The 17,793-nt window shown below is 34.7% G+C and overlaps 1 pseudogene; it reads left to right on the top strand.

Moving 5' to 3' along the window:
• The first annotated feature begins 17,472 nt into the window (after positions 1–17,472).
• On the top strand, positions 17,473–17,591 carry LOC148543187 (5S ribosomal RNA; annotated as a pseudogene).
• Positions 17,592–17,793: the final 202 nt, after the last annotated feature.

Here is a 17,793-nt window from a genome sequence, read left to right as displayed (position 1 = left end):
AGCGGGAAGCGCTTGCTTGCCCAGCAAAGACAGCCCAGTGGAATGGGTGACAGGAGAGGCCATTTGTGAGTGGTAACATGGGCAAGCCAGTAGTAATGGGGAAGTGGGGTTACAAACGCCGGCGTGCCTGAGTGTTTCAATGCCATTTCAAAGGCATGCATAAATAACAGGCAGCGTCAGAGTACATTTCACCTGGCTGGTTTTTTACACTGAAATGTTTGCTGTGATTGTGGTAGGGTAAACCGCAAGCGCTGTGGTCAGATCTGATGGAACCTGATGTTCCGATGGTTGTATATACTTCCTGGAGATGACATGTGCTAGTGGGTGGCTAAAGACCGGCTGGTGGGTGTCTATAAACACAAAGTGATCGCTCATCGAGACATAGTGGGTGTGCTTATGCCTTGCCATGCGATCACCTGCCTTGATGATACTTAACTGAATTTGCATATGCTGGGAGCGAGCAGCCGCATCTATTGAACGAGTCTGAATCAGGTCCTTAGTGTTCTATACTTTGTAAGAAATATCAAAAACTAGTGATTTTGGCTGAATGCTACACAGTACATTTCTTAACTTGAGGTTACTAACAAAATATGTAACAAGCCTGATAAAATATTATAGCAAAGTTTAGGATAGTCATATGATCTACAATACTTAAAAAGGCTGATTTAAAGCCATGTTGTAGCACAAGATGTGCAAATATTGCAATGCTCTTGCATGCTCCCTACACATACTGTACAAGCCAACTCTATATATACAATGCATTTTAGAACTGAGCCCCCATCAAAACTCTAAGATTGTACATTTTAAATTTATCCTCCTCTGTAGCACGAAAGGACTCATGTAGAGAGTTGGATACATTTGCACCCAGACTTAAACAGGAAAAGGTGCAGGTATTCACATGCATGCAGTATGTTTAGTTAGACTCATCACATTCATGCCTGGAGTATGTAAGTTGTGACTAGTTTGTTTGGACCTATTGCTTGTTGACCATTTAGTGTTGAACTATTGACTCTATTTAAATATTGTAGATCTTTCAATCCACACACATATATTGTGGAGATGTGGCTTGACAGTGCTAGTAGTAAACGTGAAGGTCATATTACTATGGCCTAAATGTAATAACCTCCTAACTTCCATCACTACAGGGATTTACGTGAGTCTCCCTGGATTTTTAAAGTGACATTCCTTTTAAAGGTTAAACCAAGCTGGTTTCGCCTTTATAATGATTGTCACTTTAACAATATGGGGAGACACACATAGATCTCTGCAGCGTTGGAAGCTCGGAGGCTATTACAGTACATATAGCCATATATAAAAAGGTAATGAAATGTCATATACACAAGAAAAAGTAACATTTTAAATTGCAAAAGAAATGCACACACAACTCCAAAACACAAATTAACTAACTAAATAGAAAGAAAAACCTCTCTCCAATTTAAAATCCATACTTTAATTTTTCCAATATATAATGTTACACTCATTAATGCCAGTTTTGGCCTAATTTTTTAGCAGCTATTACTTGAAAGATAACTTTATAATATAGGGAGTTTGAGAAAATGAGAAAAAAAAATACTTGCAAAAGAATTATAATGTTCGTCTAGAACTGCATACATTTTTTTAACACTATTTATAAATATGAGTGGTTACATCAGATAAATAGCTGTAAAGCAGAATTTTCCCCATAATGTAAGATTACAGCTGCAGTTATACCAATTATTTGATATAATGCATTAAACAGAATAAAAAAAACATTGATTACCTTACCATTTATCAAAATGTTATTGTTCAATTAACACACTGCTCTTTACTATCCTCCTCACTGTGTTGTTCACCCCCAAGAACATAAACAGTTTCTAGATGCATACATGTATTAAAATATTTGAGACTTCATTGTATTTTACCCTTTATCCCTGCTGCATACTTCCTAATGATTTCTCCATCAGAAATATAATTGGTATAATATCCCCTCTGCTACAATCATCTCTGCTAACATTTGTTGCTTCATTATAAAACCTTAGCAGTTTGTCAATGTGCCTTATTTTTTATTTTTGCCATTCTGTTTAATATACAGTATATACATTTTACTGAAAAAGCATTTTGAGATTCTTTTTACATGTGCATACCATTTTTGTATGTTTTTTTTTTCTCTGCTTATGTTCTTAACACATGTGTCCTCGTTTAGTTTATCCACAGAATGTATGGTGTATATTCTTTTTTAATAATACTTTATTATAATAAATTAATGAATGCTCTATTTTAAAATTTGGCAAATAAAATAGAAGTACACAGAACACAACTGTCCTGAACAGTAGACCAAGAACCGGATGTCAAGCAAATCAACCTAATACGAACTTTCACCTATGAACCTTTGTGCACATTAACACAGCCTCTGATGATTCCTTAAAAATAAAAAAAAATATATATATATATATGTTTGCTAATCAATCAGGACTGAGACAGGAAGGTTCTTTCAAGGAACACCTGTGGTTGCAGCATTGAGATATCCAATGGTGGTGTATATAATAAATTAAAACAAAGAGTGTAAAACTGTAAATACACACTTCCACCAAATAATCAAATATAGGGAGGGAGACAGCAGAAGAGAACATTCCAAAGTGATGGCTCATCCCAAGGAACATCAACTAAAATAAACACAAATAGTTCATGAAACTGAATCACAATATACTTTGTAGATACATAATTAAACAAGAAAAGGTACAAAAAAGATGTAATCATCATCTCTGTTCTTCCTGTGATTGTCACCATCCCTCATATCTGATTTCCTCATCTCATTCCTGTAATTGAAACTTCTCCCATGATTTTCCCCTTGTCTAGAACTCACTATCCCATCCTATGAGGTTGTCTACCAGCTTGCAGGGATTCAAAGCCACGCACTTGTTCATTAAAGCCTACCAGCCCTTCTTACACTCTTAATGCTTATGTGTCATTCTCCTTCCTTATCTCTTCCCAGTTTACCTCCAAATGATTCTTTAATCCATTAGATAATAAACTCTTATGAGCAGAGCCCTCCTCCCTCTTGGTTCTCATTTTTCCAATCTCCTGTCTGTCCCCACTTTGAGATACAGTATTATCAGTGACTTTGATGACATCTGTTTGGCACATGATCATGGATTGGTTGCTAAACATATATTTTTATTTTATTTATAGAGAGTAGGGAAATCCATTCAAGACATTGATATTCTTAAAATGCTACTGTCATGCAGAAGATGCAGTGGCATATGTGAGATAAAATAGATTACCTATTAAAATAGATCTTGGAGAAACAATTTATTGTGGTTCTATTTGAAACCCATGAAAAACCCAAGATGTTTCTTTTATTACATTGGCCCTGCCCAAGATTATATGAAAACAACATCATGGTTAATTATATTACCCTGTTTGAAATATATACAAAATAATTTTGTTGTCTCCATCTACGAGACAAAGGAACTTTACATGTAAAGACAATACAATCTTTATATTTCAAGACTATTTTACAGAGGTGTCTAGAGCTCATAAAGAATTTTCACCATTATGTACCCATCTTATCAAGCACAATTGCACATACAGTATCCCAAGCTATAGCAATGCTATTGGCACACCAATATTCTCTGTCAAACAAATGTTGTTACATTTAACATTTTTCTCTTGTCTATCTTGTCTATAATCTTATATAACACTGTGCATACAGATACAAAATATATACATTATTATATTATAATTATATACCATTCTAAAGGTTTTTAAATTATTTTCTTCACTCTGCACTAGGATCTTTATTGGCACAATATAATTCAGTATTGCCAAGAGTGAAAATATATGTTACTGTACTTTTCAAGTATTATAGACAACTATTGAGCTAATTAAATATTTTAATAGGTTTTTGATTTTTGCTACAGTTGCTGTGGATTCTTATTGAATGGACTGACAATAAAATGCATTCTATCACATATTAACAAACACATAGCTGAATTAGCACACCACTGCTACCGTACTTGTATTCCAAAGCCAACATTACATGGCAATCATTCATTTATGAAATGTTTCTTTGTGGTTATGAGATGGCATACTACTAGTTGAGAGAAGCAAAATATAAGGCAAAACTATAATTTTATTCATTGAATAAATTAAATCATGCTATTTGGTTTACAAAGTATAACAATATAGCAATTTTGTTCTCAATATTTTCAGTAATTTTCAAACCTATGTAAAACAAAATTTAAATAATTGACTATTATATTTTCAATGTATTGAAAGAATTCTTTAAAGGAAAACATACATAAGCTTAGAGAAAATAAAAAATATCTACAGTTACAACTATGTTGATGGTTACCAATAATTCATCTTGAATATCTGTTTGCGATATTAGAAATAATTGTAACTTTTATCTAATTTAGAGATGATTAAATATTTCAAACACAGGAAAAAAAATTCAAATACATTTTGCCTCTTACAATTGCTATATTACTGAAGGCTTGTAAAACAGATGGCTGTAAATGAACAAAAATAGTTTATGCAACAGTAAATGCTCATTATACCATATAAGTGTATATATTTTTTTTAATGTTCATTTTTACAGTTATGAATAAGCAGTACATATAAAATGTAGATGCCAAAACATTTAAATTGTAAAAAATAACTGATTTTGAGGATTCAGTTGTATACAATAGTAATAATATTAAGTTATATTTTAGTAGTAAATATGTAAATATAATATTTATACTGAATGATTTACATGATTTAGCTAGTGTACAAACATCTAATTTAAATGACATAGGAGGGAGTGTTAAATTAAATATAACTATTATTTACTGACCTGGAACTTGGTCCATTTTTCTTTACTAAATTGCATTTAATCATTGATTGGCTGAGTCTTTATAAATCCTAATAACTAAACAGTACTTTTGTCTTTCTTGCTTAACAACTTACAGTAAGTGTGCAAAAAGAGTTGGACTTGCCTTACATATATACATTAAGAGTATGGAAGAGGTGTACCACTTGTCATCTATAGTCAAGCACTAAAATAAAATAAGAAATGCATTCCTTTCCTCAACAGAAATCAGTATCAGTAGGAAATAGGGTTGATTGACTCAGGTCACTGACTTCATTTTCCCAGTCCATGATGATGTCACAAAAGTTGTGGATTGTTCTGCACTACAGAAAAATTATGCAATACAGGACATGGTAAGGGAGAAATATGCACCCTTGTTTGAAGCCCCATATAAATGATTGTCTAATGATTAGTTTTGACTACCAGATAATATCCACCTGTACTGTAGAAAATCAAAGAGGTTCAGGGACATCAGGTACATATCCCTTATTATAGCTTCCATTAAATCAGGGGTACACACATTTGAAAAAGATTAGTCCCCTCTTTCAAGTGATATGAACTCTAGTAGTTATAGTTTAGTGATCACATATGATCACCAAATAATTTCATCGTACATTATGAAAAACATTGCCTTATCCATAAGTGGGGAAAAATCTTCTTTACTGGCACCTGAATTCTCACAGATACTATCATTTGATAAGATGGAAGTTGCATCTTTCAAATTATGTGCCCATTGGTAAATATTTCTGATTACATGTGATCACCAAACAATGAACCCCAACACAACTATTTATTTTTTTGCCCAGCTCTCTCCCATCCAGTTTAAAAAATACAGGAGTCCCTTAATTTATAATAGGTATTTTTATTAGTTTTCTTGTTGGACTACTACAGTGGCAGTCTCCCCAGTGCCTTAATTTGTTTATCTGCCACTTTGTTGTTGTTACTTCCTATTAGATATTACCTGCCATCATGGAACACACAGACCCCTGCTATATTACAATGAGACTAAAAGAAATTTTTTAGCATTTCCATTACCCAGCTGTCTAATACATTGAACTGACTCAATGGGACATGCATGGCTTTATGTCATAGTTGGCTGCAGATAGCCTCAAATTTTACCTACATCAGTGCACTGTAATATACCCATGGCAACATTGGTCTATACGCAGCTACATTTTAACCAGGATAATGGGACTTTGTTACTAAATAAAAAAAGACTGCAAACAACCTCTGCCTGAGAATAAGATGAGACACATCGATCTTGGGAATTAAATTATATTGCATATTTATATCCTTAAATTGACTTACTGTCCTGGAATCTACATGGGATTGTCCGAGAGAATATTCCTTTAAGTATACCAGATTTATAATTTGCAGATGTGCCCAGCTACATCATTGCTGCATACGCAGCAAATCAAACCATGCATGATGTGAGGCATGTGCCTGCAAGCGGATATGCACACTTCATTCACACCATCACCTCTATAGCATTGCATGGTGCTATTGCAGTGCACACCATAGCGTACAGTAGTATATTCAGCTGTGGATAATTGCATGGTACGATGTGTGTGCATGTTTGTAGCACGATCAGCAAAGATTTGGCTGGACACATCTGTACTGTATTATCTTTTGGTAACAATTGTGGAATAAGCAGATTACTGCTGCAATACTATTTTATATCATTTTTGTCTTTGTATCATTTTATGTTGTTTATGCTTAACAGCTATGTGTATTTATATGTTTAAATAAATAACTTTTACTATACACTCATAATCTCTATTGTCAATTGTCATAGACCATGCAATATCTTCTATTTCGCTTTTACTCTTTACTCCTAGATAATGTTTCCTCCTTTCCTTCGTCAATAATGTATTCCCTCCCCCAAGTTTTCTCTCCCTCCCTTCTTTGTTTGTTTCCTTCCCTTCCCCATTATCCCTTAGCAGTGATGGAGCAGCCACCCTAGTTGCATCTCAAGGCAGCCAGCCACAAGCGGCAAGTCTCTGGACTTATGTGAGTACCCTTTTGCGCTGATGAGTATGGGGAATGTAATTTTGCAGTTAGCTAAGGACAGTACGGACAGGGAGAATAGCTGGATGTGGAGCTGCAGTCAGGTAATTTCTTCTGTCCCACATGACCAGGAGCACAGCAGCAAGTCACTATACACCTTCCCAAGCTCCCATTACCACATTCTGGGCCAATGCAAATGCATATCTATCAGTGACTTTTGTAGGTTTGCTGGAATATTTACTCTAGTGATACATTTGCATCAAGTCAGCTGCTCTAATGACAATATTCATCCATGAGAGTTGATTTTGCACAGTTATTGCTGAAAAATATCATGTCTATATTTATGTCCTTTTGATTGAAGGCTTTTTTAACTTTATATTCTTCATGTCATGTAATGGATATTAAATTTATTTTTACCAAAACCATGAGTTGTATTTAGCTTTTTAGTATTGGTGCTCCAATTAACTTAGATGTTGTGTTTGTAGCTGTTTTCAGCTAAAAAAGGGAACTGGTAATTTCTCTTGGGAGCAGCCTCCACCATAAGTGGTGCACTACATTATTTATTACTTCCCATTATCCCTTCCTCTACCCTTTTTTTTTTTTAAGCTATATCCTAATAACATTAATGACATTCCATTGTGTGATTGTGTTTGTTTCCTCTAGTTTGTTTTAATTATTATTATATTTGTCCAATATTTATGTACATGTATATATTTTGCTACTATGCCATTATCTTTTTCATACTACTATTTCATTTGTATTTTGTTTCAATAAACAGTTTTACTAAATAAGATATACTGAATGGTATTAGAATGTCTAAAGATACGCAAAGTTGGCGTCTAATGTCTTCAACACTCATATGCACAGCTGTACACCAGGGAGGGGCTTTTTAGTGGTATTACAATGAAGTCACAAATGTATCTGTGGCTAAACATGCAGAGATGGACACTGCTGTGCAAACTCAAAATCAGTCACTTCAAGTCAATACAAAATATTCAAGTGAGTTTATCAATCATAATATTCCCACCATACCTAACTGTTGGAATTAGTTTTTAGTTGGAATGTGGTATTTTATTGTCTCCAAATATCATGTTTCCATATATGTTTAATGTTTTACTTGTGTATCATCTGCACAACATGTTTCTTTCAACAGAATCATATATGGTCTTTGAAACACTACAGTATGTAGTTATGCATAATTGGAAACCAAAGGTTTTCATTATACTATCCCCCAATGCAAAGCCATTTGCAATTTTTTTGTGGACTCATGAGCACTGACATAAGATAATTCATTAACCTAGCATTCTTTTTACCAACAGACAAATGTATTCTTGTCCTGGTGAAACAAGTTTATGGAAGTTTATGAAATTTTATGAAATTACATGTACACAATGGGATCAAAGCATGTGCAACTAGTACTTATTTGTATCATATATCTAAAAGTAAAATTATTAAAAATATCTTTTGATCAGGGTATGAATTATTTTCCTAAACCTTTATAGGGCAAAACAGATTATAATGAGGTTAAAGTTTTTGTTATTTCTTTTTTAAAAACTGGAAAAGTTCCAAGTTAAAGTAATGCTAATGATATTGTAATACAGCCACAAAAAATTTAAATGACATAATTGTACAATATTTACATAAACGTTTTTATTTTTCTAATATTAGCATCCAGATAAGAATTAGATATTATTATTATTATTATTATTATTATTATTATTATTATTATTATTATTATTATATATTATTTTAGGTCTAATATAGATCCATATATAGGGTTCATAAGTTTTCTCCCACCACTGTATTAATGACAGTAATATTATGTATTTTATTTGCCAAAAACTGTGCTAGAAATGTAATCAATAATAATTTTATTGGTTAATAATTATATCAGGTTTTTTTAAAAATATAATCACTAGTAAGGTGTACATATGTATCCACATACACCTATATAAGTATCACAAAACAGCCTCATTTTGTTCACCACAGACTTTGTGACTCAACCGCTTCAAGAATCCCACCAGTCTTTTTCAAAAATTATGTATCTAATTCCCATCATAAACATGACAAAAGTACAATGCTGGGGTACCTTGAATACTGATGCTGGCATCACATGTACACCTGTGTGTGACCCAGTCACTAATCTGGGTAAAAAGGCAAAAGACAGAGGTCTGATAATAGTGCCATGTATGGTTATGCTGAATCTGAGACTTTATGCAAATTGCTTTGTGACAAAAGTACTAATATAGTTTGACTAGTAAACTTTAAGCTACTTTGTATGTAGCTACAATATGAATAAGATGTACAATTCATGGAAAAAGAATTAAAATATGGGAAGCTATACCCATGGTGGAGTGTTTAAGTTGCACCCAGCGTCTTGCACCATATGGCACAAAAATACTAGGTGAATGAGAACACAACTTTATACATGCATTATTTGTTTAGGTACTCTAGCATTTTACATATTTAAATAAGTATTACAAAAAGAAAATGTTTATTTATGCCATATTACTCTTTTTATTCCTACTGTAGAAATGGTTTATAGCAATAGAAAATTCTCAGATTAAAAGCCTTTGGCATCAGATCCTGAACCTAGGCATCAATGTAACACCATGAGGAATTGAGAAGATTCCTGCAAATTTGCATGGCAAACAGAGTAATTATTGAAGTGATATGCTAGTGGAGAGTTAGCAGGGTACTAGATAGATTGCAGGCTATGTGGTAGACTAGGACCAAGGATGATGCTAGACAAGAGTTTAAGCAGGAGCAGGCCATAGATGAAGTTATATGACAAACAAGAGATACCTAGGAAGACTAGTTGAAGGTTGGGATAGGCAGCAAGTGAACGTACATCAGTAAATGTAGCTTTAGGTCATAACATGTAGTAGACAGCATATTACAATAAACATGACCAAAATTAGGACAAGAAACAAACAACTCATTACTGTAAAGGTATTGAGGACATTAGCAAAAAGGGTTTTCCGGTTAAAAGTTGCTAAGTTCAGAAAAGTTGCAGTGTATAGCAAAAAGGTGTAACCAAATATCACACACAGGTAAAAATCAGCAGAAAATAAGTAGTATGGTTTTTCAAAGCAAACAAGAGCATGGTAGCATGAGAATGATATCACTGGCAGTGTTGCCCCAGATCCCCTGACATTTAAACATCTCATACCAATAAGAAAATTTGGAAGGTTTAGCAGTGTTTAGCATTGCAGTGATATGACCACAAATAGCTCTAGCAGTGGTGTCCTTATTGATTAACTAGAATCAAACCTAATGAATAAGACAAAGGAGGTGGGTCCCATTATACAGTATGAGCCACAACTGGGCAGATATATTAATTTTAACTATATCCCTTAACTTTGTGGGATTTTCTGGTTATCAGGAAATTTCTTGCTAAAGACCTCATAAATCTTTCAGCACAAAGGTACTTTGCAGGAATCCAGTATCTCTCATCTGGTCAAGACTATAAAGGTTTCCAGTAGCCTTAATAATAAGTATATCCTTGGTTAATTTATAAACTAAAGTTTCCATAGGATGGATATTTGTCCATCACTGATTATCTTACAATGTTTAGGAAAACTTATTCAGGGGCTACCACACTCTACACCTACTTCAAAATAGCAAGCCCTGCAATATTTTTAGCAAAAACAAAGCCTATAATAAAGTTGTTTGAACCATCCTACAGATGGGCCTAAAATATAATTAGATGTAGATCTAATTCTGGAATCTTGGAGGGTAGACAATTCATAAAGTGTTGGCCTATGATGTAGAATATAATCCCTGTCAAATGCAAACTAAAATTGCAGTCTGGGGAGCCTTAAATCATGCAATACAAGAGGAAATCCCCATGATTATCTAAAGAAAGCTTGGTTAATGGAACAAAATGAGCCATTTTATGAAACCCAGTCAACAATGACTTTGAATACATAATGTCCAGAAAATATAGAAAAATGTATAGCAATTTAAAAAAAAAAAATTAAGATTTATTTGAAGCAGATACGGGTATAAGTAAAGTCTGAAAAGTCAAGCACATCACATTAGCCTACAGAATTCCAAGGATCCAAGTGCCAGGTGAAAGACTGTTTCCAGGTTGAGTCAATCAGGTGGTGGTATAATGCTGCTCCCTTACTCCTGCTGACATATTTTCAATAGTGTTTTTAAAAGCTGGAGATTAAATCATGTGAGCTAATGTGATTTGCATGACTTTACATCTCTGACTGGTACAGGGATTATTGTGTGTGGTGATGATGATTTTTTATATTTTTTATTGTAAGTGCATATTAAATTGGTTTTCTATTATACAATATAGTACTTCACTATTGGTCATTTTACTTCTTACATGATACACTACATTTGGAAATCTGGAGTATGCAAATTTACATAAAGAAAAAGAAGATAGAACAACATTGTGAAATGCCTACATGAATGTTCAATCTAGTAAGACTATCTAGTGAAGTTTCAAAGCATTGGTGGAAAGGAAAAATCTATTGCCATTCTCTTATGGTTGAAGAAACACACTTATTTAATCTAGCACAAGGGTATGTCAATATTGATATGATTACACTATTTGTGTTTTAGTATTTTTTACATGTATTGTACAACAATTGGTGGAAAACTGAAGAATCATAGAAGCACATCACTTGAATGTAAAAATGTATTTCCCTTTATTCACATCTACAAGAATGTAATTCCCCGTCCATCTGCTGGTGAAAGAAGTCCTCATCATCACCATCAGCATGCATTTCCTTAGTGTAAAAGATCAGACTGAATAAGACAAATCTCTGTATATGCTCACCTATAAATATCCCACAATTCCATTAACATGCCTACAACACGGCAACAAAATTATTCTTTGTATGAATGTCCCATTGCTGCTTGGTTACACCCACTCAGTGTAGAGACAACTGAGATCCTTATCACTTTCAATGACCTGCAAGTTGCATATGAAATCCCTGAAGCATCTGCAATTTGATAAAGATCGTAAGATCTATATGCAGATTAAATTGTGTATAACTCTGAATCAGGTTCATAGGGTATATTTACTAAAACGCAGGTTTTAGAAATGGAGATGTTACCCATGACAACCAATTCATGTCCCTATGTGTTTCCCGGGTGGTGTCTGTGCCCACTCCACAGTTTCTTCCCCCACCCTGCCGCCAACACCATCTGTTCTCTCCCGCTAACTCTACTGCAGTGTGTAAACCCCCCACCCCCACATCATCTCATTATTGCTGCTATGCCCTCAACCCACATCCTCTCCCCAGTGTTCTCTGTGTCCTCTCTTACCTCGCATCCTCTCACATATCATTCCTACCTGCAGGGGGCACCGTGGAACCAGTACAGGATAAGGAACTCCATGCAGGCTTACAAGGGAAGGAGCCAGAGCTTTCAACTCCCAGATGCAGATACAGCAATGATGGATCTGAGTAGATCCCTCTGCTGTAGAGGAAGCCATGTAAATGGCAGCTTATAAAGATTATTGAGGACTGTACACCATCTCAGGATGATGTATAGTAACATTATTATTATTATTATTATTATTATTATTATTATTATTATTATTATTATTATTATTATTATCCTTTATTTATATGGTGCCACAATGGTTCCACAGCACCTTACACAGTACATAAATGAGCACAAAAGAAAAACAGTAAATAGTAATACAAAACAATGTAGGACAAGGACATGGTTTATAAACATAGCTTCAAAACACAAGCAGCAGGACATGAGCAACCAGGTGTTAGGTGCCGTTGTGGGGAGTTAGGAGTAAATGATACTATTAGTAGGGGGAGGAGAAGCACATGAGGGATGAGGGCCCTGCTCATGAGAGCTTACATGCTAAAGGGGAAGGGCAGACAGACAGGGGTAACACAGATGAGATAAATAGTGACGAAGGAGCAGGGAGCAGCAGGTTAGGATATGTGCTATGGAATGTGTGTGTTTAAGATGACCTGATTTTATGTCAAAATTAAGTCCTTCTTACATCTATCTCTATGACAGAAAATATATAATTTGTTTATGTGTTATTTACATGAGAGATGTACAAAATAAAGTTGTAGCCCTTTAATTATTGTGTTACATTTTAGTATCTAAATACATCCTGATAAAAAATAGATATATTATGGGACTGTCCTGCCATTCTAATACAGTAGTGAATACTTTAATCCCAGCTGCTGGGTGCTATGCCATGTTCCAGTGAGTGGGTGCATCTCACATGCTAGACCCACCCACAAATGGGTGCAGCCATCCCCAACATGCTGTGGTCCTACAGGATGTTGCAGTACCTGGGCCCAGAATTTCTCTTGGCAGCCCTGGAGGTGACAGGCAGAACCAGGTTGGCATAGTGGTGGGGTAGCAAGGCCTTGGAGGGAGGGAGGTGGTTGAGAGTGGAGGAACAGGAAAGGTGGGGTAAAGAAGCAGGGGGTTGGAAAGCAGACTGATGAGAGAAAAAAGGGGGAACAGCAAGTGGAGGAGACAAGAGGGGAGGTATAGGGATGGATAAAGCAGAGGGTTATGTGGGCAGGGGCGTAGGGAGGGCGGCGGTGGAGCGCAAGCTCCAGGCGCCGAGAATGATAGAGGGCATGCCACAGGGCCAGATTAAGGTATATTATATATATATATATATATATATATATATATAATATATATATATATATATATATATATATATAGAAAAATAGATTGGTACAGCGCCAATATTTGTAATTTTATTATGCGAAAATGGACAATTTGAAAGTAGATAGTGCCTCAGCCTGTATATATATTAGGCGTCAGCTCTGGGTAAATAGGAAAATACTAGTGCAAGTATTTAGAAAACAAATAAACAGAATTTGAATTGACCCTTAAGCAACAGGTATGCTAAATAAAAAAAATATTTTTCCCATGTGAAATTAGCAAGTGAATATAAAGTGTCTTGTGCAATCACAATAAATTAACAACTTGCAATAAATAACTTATCAGATAAACAATAAAATAGTGTTATATAAAATGAATAAGAAGTGCCTGTGCGTTATCAATATATATATATTAATATTTATAAATATGTAAACAATTAACGTTCTGTGAAAAAGATAATATAGTCCTGTAAACTTAAGTCACTAGGAACAAAAAGTGCCAATGCAATGTAATAAATATAAAAGAAGATTTATTTACTAAAACAAAGAATAAAAATGTCCATAGTTAGGCAAAGTTCCTAACCAACATATGAATCATCATAAAAGTAAAACAAGGTACAGTATAAATAGATAAAAGAGGAATGAGCAAGTTGTAAATAATAGCAGCTTATCTGAGTGTATGGAAAAGTTAGTTTTCTTCAATAGTTCATGAGGCAAGTAACAGTCACTGCCAACGCGTTTCGTCCTATGACTTCATCAAGGGGATAGTGTATAGATGTAATGGTCAGGTATTTATACCCCATTAGGAGTTCAACCAGGGTCAGGAGTCTGCATCACTTCCTGTATATAAGAGCGCACCTATAAATAATAGGCTATAGCCTTTTATCAGTTCTTTTTGCTTACATGGTGGGACATAAGGGGTCTTGAACACTATATCTCTGTCAATAGGATCCCTAGAGGATTGAGACTTATTAAGAATCCCACCGTTGGTCTTGATAACTCAGACTTCTTAAGGAAATGAGACGACATTCTACATGAATGTTCAATTGAAATAATTAAACTAATAATAGAAGAAAAGAAGGCAGTACTTTCAAATCTGGAGAAAGAAATTATTAAAATGGAACCCCAGATGGAAGAATTCAAAGAGAGTGAGGAATTTAGAGAAAATGAAAAAGTACTACTGAGAAAGATTGAAAAAGTGGAAGAATCTGTCATGAAGAGCAAAGAAAAGAAATTTATCAGAGACAAGAAAGATTATAAATTTAATAAGGTGAAAAATTGGAGTAGGTTCCAGAAATAAGAGAAGACTACCAATAGATATGAAACTGAGACAGGAGATTCAGCTACTGAAAAAATAAAGATCATTATACACACACCGGCCCTACAGCAATCAAGTTTAAGAATAGATTTGCTACACTACAGCATCTAGACTCTAACAGTGATAACAAACTTTTTTTATCCCCAGTACAAGACCACACCAACCACAGAAATCCGATGTTCAGAGAAACTATAAGTACAGCGTCTCCACTAAAAAGGAGATACAGAGACGAAGAGGAAAATGGGGTGGCAGGAGGAAGAAACCTAAAAAGGAGAAAACTACAATAGATCCAAGGACCAAAGGTATATTCAATATATCCCAACACACATTAAGTAACTCCGAAATAATATTACTGAGCAAGGGACTAAACTTTGCCCCAACGAAAAGACTGAACAAATTTGAGATATTTATTGACTTAAATAAATTTGTGAGAAACCTGACACTTAAATGACATTTTTTAAAGAAGGAATCAGCACCTCTAAAAAACTACGTTGCCTCTACCTCAAAATCTGGTTTGAAAGGACAATCTACGTACTGTCCATTACAATTAAAAGGGAACCATGTGAATATTTTCTATGAAATGATAAAAAAGGATCTTTTCAGCAAAGAGGTGAATCATGCTAACATAAAAAAACAAAATCTATGTATCAGAGAAAAGGAAGCCCTTAAAAACTTAAGAAAGAACAAGGAGGTAGTTATAAAACCAGCTGACAAAGGGGGGGTTGGTTATCATGGACCATGCATATTATCTCAAGGAAGCACACAGACTTCTTGATGATAGAATTTCTTATGAAAAATTATCAAAGACCCAGCCGAAGACTATATAGAAGAATTGAGAACCATATTAATTTATGGTCTACAAAGAAATATTTTAACAAAAGAAAAATTCCAATTTTTAATGAAATCAAACCCCACGACCCCGATTTTCTACTTTTTACCCAAGATTCATAAATCACTTACGGAACCCCCAGGTAGGCCTATTATAGCAGGCATTGAATCACTTACCTCCAATCTCTCCAAATATGTAGACATTTTTCTACAAAAATATGTTACAAAATTGGAATCCTATCTCAAGGACACTACGAGTGTATTACAACAAAGAGAAGTTATACACTGGAAACAGACTTATAATTGGATAACCATTGATGTCCAATCATTGTATACATGTATAGAATACTCTAAAGGTATTAACGCTCTTGAATGTTCTTAGAGATGGATGCAGAGATTGAAGTTCCTCACAAAGAATTTTTATGTGATCTTATGTCTTTTATACTCACCCATAATTATTTCAATTTTTAAGTCAATTTTATTGCCAAATATGCGGAACTGCGATGGGCACGACTTTTGCCCCTAGCTTTGCTAATTTGTTCATGGGATGTTGGGAAAAAGACTATGTATATAACAATAACCCATTCAAGGACCATATGATTTTATATAAAAGGTACATCGACAATATTTTAATGATTTGGGAAGGACCAGAAGAAGTTTTTAATCATTTTTTATCACATAGTTAAATAACAATATTAATTTGAAGTTCACGTCCAATTTTAATGACTCTAATATAGAGTTTTTAGATCTGATTCTTACAGCAACAGGTGATAAGATTTGTACAAAGAATTTCATAAAAGGAGTGGATGCCAACAGCTACTTGCATTACAAAAGCTGTCTTCTGGATAAATGGAAGAAAAACATCCCTTACTCCCAGTTCAATAGGATTAAATGCAACTGCAGTGATGCCACAATCTGCAAAGAACAAATGGAAGAGTGTGCTAATAGATTTAGAGAGAAACAATATCCAGAGACAACAATAGTGACAGCAATGCAGAAAACACAACACCTGTAAAGAATTAAGCTACTGCAATATAAGATGGAGAAACAACAGGAGAACAAGTTAGTACCTTTTATCACTACATATAATGGTCATGAGAAAGTCATTAAAAAGTATTTTAATAAACATTGGAGTATCTTGCTTATGGACCCAGTTCTGAAGAAGATCCTTCCACCGAAACCACAAATTATCTTCAGAAAATCTCAGAACTTAAAAGATCTACTAGCACCAAGAATGCTAAAGGAAAAAGAACAACGTACTATGAATACTTTGAAATGCAATGGAAGTTATAAGTGCGGACATTGTAATATTTGTAAGTTCCTCCACCCCAAAAGGAAAACCTTTACGAATTCAGATGCATCCAAAGAGTATACCATAAAAAGTTTTCTGAATTGCAATCCTACATCATTCATTTATCTGCTGGAATGTACTTGTGGACTCAAATACATTGGAAAAACCAAGCAACCATTTAAACTAAGATTACAAGAGCATATTCGGAATATCAAAAATAAAGTAGAGGGACATGCTGTATCCAAGCATTTTCTGACAGAACATAACTCTAATCCGGAGGATATCTCGTATAAAGCAATTGAACATGTAACCTTGGGAGAAAGAGGAGGAGACCTGGGCAACTTATTATCAAGAAGGGAAATGTTCTGGATATTTGAACTGGATACATTAACACCTAAAGGTTTTAATGACTATTATGAAATAGCCCCATTTCTGTGATGTGCTCAACTCCTATCTACTAATATACCTCCTTATCATGTGGAAGGGCCTGACAAGTACCCATAAGAATTATCTCTTTTGGGGGAAGACCAGGTTTAGTAGAAAATCTGGCATGATTGAGTTCATGTTGAATGAATTTATTTGCTGCCATTCCATCATGTGTGAGCCCAATCTCGTTTGATCTTGGAAGCAAAGCATGATTGGACCAGGTTAGTACCAAGGATGGCAACCCCTTGGGAATACCTGGTGCTGCAAATTCATCCTGGTAATGGAAATGAAATCAAGTCACTGCCTAAGAAGGGAACCATAACACACACACAGAACGCACATACAAGTGTATCTTGAAGGGAGGACAAGATACGGTTTACATCCATACCTTCCTATTGAAACATCAGTTACAAGACCGAGGACTCAATATGGTTTTGCCTGACTAGTACCATGATTGGGGACATCCTGGGAA

The sequence above is a fragment of the Taudactylus pleione genome, unplaced genomic scaffold (assembly GCF_031769625.1).
Source record: "Taudactylus pleione unplaced genomic scaffold, aTauple2 ptg000005l, whole genome shotgun sequence".
In the NCBI taxonomy this organism is placed as follows: domain Eukaryota; kingdom Metazoa; phylum Chordata; class Amphibia; order Anura; family Myobatrachidae; genus Taudactylus; species Taudactylus pleione.
Note: the sequence above shows the minus strand (reverse complement) of the source record. Positions and strands in the feature narration are given on the sequence as shown.